Raw genomic sequence first — 7,908 nt, forward strand, 5'->3', positions numbered from 1 at the left:
TTTCCGGAAAATCATTATTTTGAAGATGTTCATTTATTCTTTCTGTTTCAGGTTCTCCCTCTAGGTTCTCGTCGTCCCTGTCACCCGGATCTGGATCTTCGTTTCCTGGGCCTTGATGATTGTTCTCCGCATCATGGTAAGTATTGTTTGTTTCCTGGCAATTATTTCTACTATTGTCCTGTGGAAAAAGTCCTTTCATAACTTCCCTTGCAAAATCCATCGACAGTGTCGCCGGGGGGTTGCCCTTTTTGGCTCTTCTAATTATGGCTTTATAGGGTTTCCCCCAGGGGTCCTTTTCAATGGATTCACAGAGTTCCTTCCATGATCTGATCTTTTCCTTACTTATGGTGGATTGTAGTTTCTTCTTTTCCTTTTTGTAAAGGAACGTCAGGATTTCTCTTTCCTCCTCTCTTTTTCTTTTCCTCGCTCTCTGTACTCTTCTTCTTAAGTTTTGTACTTTTTTTCTAATTTCCTTTATTTCCGGGGTCCACCACGGGTTATTTCTTGGTCCGGTTCCCCTGCCCTGCTCTGTTTTGTCTATTGCCTCGTTACACGCTCTTATAGTTGCGGCTATAAATTTTCCTTGTTTTTGTACTGTCCAATCTTCCTCTGCATTTAGCTCTTCTTCTTCCAGGATATTATTCAGGGTTTCTCTCAGTTTGTTGAGGCCCTGGGGGTTAATTCTCCACCTGTAAATTTTTGATTATTCTCTGGTCTAATAGATTCTTTCATTTTAGATTCGTAAGAATATATTTATGGTCAGAGGCCGACTCTTTGTTCAGGACTCTGGATGTCAAACCATCGTTTCCCACGATCTCAGGTGTTGCTGCCACGAAATCCAGATAGGAGACCGAGCTTCCTCTTTCGAAGGTAGGTCCTCCCCAGGGCCTCACCGGGGCGATTCCGCTATTTAGAAGGGAATCTAAGAGGATTGTACCCTTAGCATTCTGCTCCTCCGAGCCCCAGGCGGGAGATCTTGCATTAAAATCCCCCCCGAGGACAATGCTTCTTCCTAATGACTTCTCTTGCCTGGCATACTCTAATATTTTCTTTATTTTTAGTGCGTATATTTCCTCAGTAGTGTTAGGTGAAAGGTAGGTACTTATAAATACTATGTTTTTCATTCTTACGGCTATGTAATCGTCTTCTATTCTGTCCGCATCCTCTTGTCTTTTGCTCCCATTGTATCCGTGATCCATAATGCTGCGTTGCCTTTTTTTGAGTATAGCCAGCTTCCCGGGTTAAATAGGGGCTCGGAGATCAGAACCAGGTCCGCCTTTTCTTCCATTGCTGTCTGGGTCAGCAGGCAATGTGCCAGTCTGCAATGGTTCAAATTAATTAGTAATATTTTTAAATTGAATTTTATTTATTGCTCCCAGCTAGCTGCTGCAGATATAATTTGTACTGGGGGCAGTTTACCGCCCCCGCGACATGCTCGGCCTTGGCTGCTGGGATGCCTTTCCTGGTGCAGAGTACACAGCATCTTATCGCCTGGCACCCGTTTATTTGGTGGCCAGTAAACCCCGCATCGTCTGCATATTTCCTGGCCCTGGATATCTAATCTGCAATTGTATGATAAATGCCCGAAGTCATGACATCTGAAACATCTTACCAAATTCTGCGTCCTGGTGATTCTGCAGCTGGTAAATCCTATTTTAATTTTATTTTTGTTTTCCAGCTTTTCTAAGGCTTTCGCCGGAAGATTAATAATAATTGTTTTAGTCCCACCGAAGGTGAACCTAGCAGTTTTTAGCTCCACCTCGTGTAGTTCTAAATTGATTTCCTTAGCTAGTTCCGCTATTATTTCCTCTCTTTCCAAGGTCGGGTCGACGTCCTTAATTTCAAAGGCTACCTTCGGGTTAGCCTTCTGACGGCGTGCTCCCCTCCCAAGGTTTCTTTCACTATTTTTTCGAACCCTGCACTATTAGCGTCCTTCTCCATTTCAATAATCAAATCTCCGCCTCGCGATTTCCTCACGGTTTGGATGCCTTCCATCTTATTTCCTGCATTATTTTTTAATTCCTTAAATAAATCTGCGAACGTCTTTGTTCCGCCAGATTTGATCATGATTGCTTCTGTTTTCGGGGGTGCCGGGATCTTTCTTTTTCTCTCCCTTTCCCTTTCCTCCTCATTTCTTCTTCTCAGAGCTTCTTCTTCTTCTTTCTTCTTTTTATTCGCTTGTCTTTTCTCTTCTGCCTTCTTTTTCCTCTCTACTAGTGTGAATTTCTCGGCTTCTCTGGGGTTGTCTTCTTGATAATCTGTATTATAACCCTTTTCTTCCCTTCTTCTTTCTATCCTGTCGTCTTCTGTTTCCGTATCTCGGTCCTCGCTTGTAATTCCACCTCTTGGAAGTTTTCCTTTTTTTCCCTGTGTTCATTCCCTTTCCTCCCCTGGGTTTCGTTTCCTCGGTTGCCGTAGGGCCGTATCCGGTCTGGGCAGGGCGAGCTCTGGGTACCTATATCCCTAAGATGAATGCTATACTTTAATTTTTTATTTTCTAATCTTAGTTCTATATTTTTTAATTTAATTATAATTGATTCCGTATTTCTATCAGCCTGGCCAGCATGAAGTTTAATAATGCTTTTAGTTTTACTGTTAGGATCCGCAGTGTAATTTTTTAATTCTCTCGTTGATATTTTAGTTTTGGCTAATAATTTTCCCAAATCTTTTATTGCTTGTAGGATGTCTTCCTGGTTACTCCCCTCCTCCTCATCCGATGAGATATCCAAAACTGTTTTATTTAAATTATCTTCTTTCCTGGTTTTTTTGTTCTGCTTCCTCACCACCGGGGATACAAAAGACGCGTCCGTACTAGATCCCGAGTCTTCCTCGTCCTTACTTGACCTCTGTCTTTTTTCCCCCGTTTTTTCCATTTTTTGTTCGACCGGAAGGTTTTTGTTATCCGTGGTGTTCGGGGTTTTGGGAGAAAAGAATTTGTCCATAATTTCTCCCTCGAGGGCTTACGCCCCCCCCTTATTCCTAAACTTTCCTCACCTATCAGAAGGGATTTTTATATTTTATTTCAATAGCTATCCCTATCTTATCCTGTCCTACCCCTTCGTTCCTTTCCTTATCCTAATTCTTATAGGTATATAAATCAGGAGGTTGATCTGGGATAAGAAACTAGAATAGAGATTAATATCGAAATTTCCTCTGTATTTTAACTTTTGCAACTCGTGATTATGACAAAATTCTTAACTTAAAACTATTCGATTTAACTACACTTAATTCTATCTTACTATTCTAATTTTACGCTTGATCGCAACCTATTTCTATCGCCTTATCTTTATTTAAAAAACTACGTTCGCTCGCTTAAAATAAACTGAGTTACCGCATGAAACTCGACGTACTAATTTTTTCAAAACGTATCGAATTTGGGTTGAAACGGATTACTAAGTACAGCGCGCACGGTATACTTAGTAATAGCTTCCTTAATTTCGCTTTCTAACCCTTTTTTCCTTCGAAAAAGCTGCTTTTTTATGTTCCGCCCAAGAGCGAAGAGGGGGTTTTCCGTTAGCGAACCCCCACTTTTTATTTTTCGTTCGTGTATGTCTCGAGGTGTGTGTCGATCGGTCTGAAGAAAGTTTTTCGGTCAGACGTCTATTTCGCCTAGCAGGGGCCTGTTTTTCGTGAAAAAGGGGGGGTATCGGCGAAATTTTTTCACCCTGGGGAATTTTTATTCCCCTTCTATCGCCCCCTGTCCCTTCTTGCCCCCTGAGGGGACCCACGACCTCAGTTTATCCGGTTTCGTCTAAGTGCCTTTCGGACACCCGGTATATGGCCAAACTCTACTTGATCTGATTAGGTCGTGTGACGGCTCGTTTCGAAGGGCTCGGCACCCTCTACCTGTTCCCCTACTTTCCCTTCCGGTCCTCCCTCAAAACGACCCTCCCTTTTCCAATATCTCAGAAAGGGGAGGGGGAAACCGAAATTCTGTCGCAGGGGGGAGAGAAGCTCTCCGAATTCCCTTCACTTATTGCCCGTACTCGATAATATTTATATATTAATTTTCAGCCTAATCGGATCAACTTTGCCTATTCTCTACCTTTCCTATTCTTCTTTTGTTTTCCGTGTTTTTTATCTTTTTTCGCTTAATTCTCGCACGTTAACTCTACTTTCTCTTATAGCGGTTGCTTTTCTATTCCTTATTCAGTCCCTAAACACGTTCCGATTGTTTATTCCGTGTACCTTTTATCCCTTCAGGTATCTAAACTAATTTTCTTTCGCTTTCTTTTGTTTCAGCAGCAGTAGAAACGTGCCGCCGGAGCTTCACCCTCTACTGCCGTCTCTATCTTTCTAACTAGAATTCGTAATTTTATTCTTCGTACATCTACACTATACTATTATACCCTACTTACTATTTACTATTAATGCTTTTAACTTATTATTTAATTTAATTTATTTAATTACTTAACTTATTAACTGACTAAATTCTAATTATATAATTTGTATCTATTTGCTATAAGTATTACCCTTTACTATTCTCTACTCTACTCTACTCTAACTATCCCTTTATTTTTCAACTAAAGCTAACGAAATCTATTTTTCCTACTTTCCTAATTGTTTAAACTATTTACTTTACTTTTAAGGGGGGGAACCGCCCCGGCAGCTTCTGCCGTATTTTAACGGCTTTCCCCTTGGCAAAGTTTGTCCACCACTACACTTTTACAGTATTTGTAACTAATTTCCCAAAAAGTGTCCACTTAGCACAAATCTGTTTTTATCCACTGGTTTCTACCTATTTTCGGAAATAAATAATAAAAACCGGGTTAATTTCCACTCACTTCCGCGGGTTTATGAAACTAGAATTTTCGGAAAAATGTAAAAGAAAAACCGGTTCTTCGCGGCTCCAGTTTTCGGTTCCTCACCTTTTTCATCAATAAAACCGTATTAGTTTTTGCTTCAATTTATTTACTTTATATACTAAATTTGTTATTCAATTTAATTTCCTCTTTTAATTCAGAAAAAAGCGTGGAACCGATCTGAAGTACGGGTTTCCCGACTGTCTCCTGCGAGGACTCGAATCGTACTGATTTAAATTTTACCGAACGCCGGTGTCCTGACCTTTCCTCTTTTGTTATACCCCTTGTGTCGTCGCGTCCCGCCGCTGTTGACCTAACCGTTAACCGTTGCCGTTACTTATCTGTGTTTTGTTTTTTCGCTTTGATCGCCCGCTCGGCTTGGGGTAACCCTGAGGCACGCTCTGTGTCCTTGTTTTTCCTTGTTAACATTTACAGCCTTTTCGACCGTTAACTGATCCAACTCTATTTGCATGTCCTTTAATTTCTTATACCGTCAAGGCCGCCTTATTATTCTTTATCTTTACCTTGATATACCGGTTGGGGCCTACGTGTACACTTTTTCTATTTTGTATACGACCTCCACTGATTTCGAGACTTCGGGAATTTCTCTTCGTTTTTATCGTATAATGTATTCAGAAGTAGGAGAGAAATGAAATATGCTATCAAGTCGATTCGTCTTCTCCTTACTTTGCTAATTCATTATTTGTTCTCTATTTCTTTTACCTTTTATCTTATTTCTTTTATACTATAAGTGATTCATTTAACTGTACTAGCTTTTCTTTACTTTAATTTACTTTGTACTATCTTTTATCATGTTAATTTGCTAATTCGGTTTTCAAATCCTCGAAATCTCGTTTGATTACCCGAAATCTCATTTGATTGTGTAAGTCCTATGAAAAAGTGTCACGTTTACAATTTGGCTCTCCATTATTTCCTAATTTATTACAATAATTATTGTTATTCCCTAGGTATACAGTATTTTCCTGTTATTTCATCTTTTCGCTTATATGTGTTTATGCTCGCTTTCGTTTTTTCTTTTTCGGCGCATTTCCGCAGATCGAATAGTTTTCCTCCTTTGTTCCGTTCCTACACTTATTTAATTGATTAATTAATTAATTAATTAATTGCCCCTTAGGTATTTTTACTCCGCTGCCATGCACCCACCTGCTCAGGAAGCCTACTTTCTTGTTTGCTTAATACATCTTGTTTGTTTGGTTTATTAATTCATTAATTGTTTTATTTACGTATATTGTTGCTATGTCTGGAAATTCTCTATTACAAGAATAATTCTGACCTGTTAACTGATTGGCTTGAGTTTGTACTAATTAGTTTGAGTTTGGGTTAGAAATCAAAAGAATAAAGAACGACTTTTCCTATTTTCTCCTTAAAGTTTAGTTTGCCTTACTGTTTTTCAATTTCAGTTTCAGTTTCCATCTATAGTATCGATTTCGGCTCTCCTGAGGTGCGTTGCATTTACATCATGCTGCGTAGCCTGCCTACTGCTTTGATATTTCCTAGTGCTAATTGTTAATTTATTTATTATCTATTTTATTCTTAATTCTCCTATACTTCTGCTATGGTCTTTAGTTGCTGTCCTGTGCTTGTAATCGATTTATCCGCTTTTTTAATTCTGCTTCTTATTTGTTACTTTTCTTTTGTCTCGCCTGCTTTTGTTAAAAGATTTTCTTTTATTGTATTGTCTAGGAGGCCTAATATCCTTCTTTTGCTAGCTATTACACGAGCTAGTTTTTTCAATTTCCCTAATTTTCGATGTTTTTTAGGCGCCATCTTGTTTTTTGTTTCCGGCTATTTTTCCGAAATTTCTTCTCTCAATTATTTATATTGGCATAAAAACCCTACCTAGCAATTTTGGTTATTGTATCTAATCCCTATCTTGAGTTATTTGTTTGTTATTTTGCCGTTTTTTGTTTTTCCCTTTCTGGTTAAACTAGGGGTCCTTTTCTTCTTAAGGCTTTTGGTATATCCTATTTGGGTCTATCTGTTGGCTATTTCATCGTTAGATTCTGGTTTTGTACAAATTTTCGATTTATTTTATCCGCCATCTTGTTTCCTATTATTGCTTATTTTTGGAAAATTTCTTTTCGTTATTATTGCTATCACTAGGAAACTGTCTCCCTCCGTTTTTGGGTATAATCCCTTCTATATTTTCTACACTATTTTTAAATTAAGTTGGCTAATTTTCTAATAAACATTTCTCTATTCGCGAATTCTATTTCCTCATCGTTTTTACTGTTTGGTATTATTATCTAGGCCTACTTAATTTTGTTTTTATCTCTATTTGGCGTTTGCTCCTATCGTGTCGTTTTTAGTTTTTATAGCTTCTCGTATTTCTCAGCTTCTCCTACTCGGATTGATTGCTCCTCAGGTATTTATCCCAAACCCTGTGTTATACGTCTTCACTCTCAATTTTCGTTTAACATGAAATACTCGTGTGGCTTTATTCTTAAAGCTTTTAACCTCCTGTTTTTTGCTAAGTACTTTCCTTTGCTCCTAGTCCAATTTGTATTGTCTAGATTTTTATTTTTTCCCTTTCTAAATTATTTAATTTATAATAATTTATGTAATATTATTTTGGGCTGTGTGGCCTTCTTATAAGGAAATTCTAGATTCTGATTCTGGATTCTATCCTCTTAGGGAGGGGGTTAGCCCTTACTCTGCGTATTTTTTGTTCTTTTTGTTTATAAACAAATTGAAATTTTTTCAACAAATTAGGTGAAAGTTCTGGGAAATTTACTCCTGCGAGTGTTGGTCTGATGGGGGAATTGTGTTATTTTACGTTACTTCCTCCTTTCGTCCCCTCATTAGTTAATAATTAATAACAAGTACATCGTCCCTGTTTTATTTTCCCCCTTGTCATCCTAGTAATGACAAATTTATATTTTTGGCATCGTGGGGTTTTTATCTAGTGCTGTAGCTATCTTTTGCCCCAAATAGTTTTTCCGATTTTGATAATTTTCGATGTTTTTTGTCGGCCATCTTGTTTTTTGTTTCTGGTTATTTTTTCAATCTTTCTTCACTAAAATATTTGTATTGGGTTAAAAACCCCGCCTAGCATTTTTGGTTAATATGTCTACTACCTATCTTA

The sequence above is a fragment of the Halictus rubicundus genome, unplaced genomic scaffold (genome assembly GCF_050948215.1).
Source record: "Halictus rubicundus isolate RS-2024b unplaced genomic scaffold, iyHalRubi1_principal scaffold0121, whole genome shotgun sequence".
Lineage (NCBI taxonomy): Eukaryota > Metazoa > Arthropoda > Insecta > Hymenoptera > Halictidae > Halictus > Halictus rubicundus.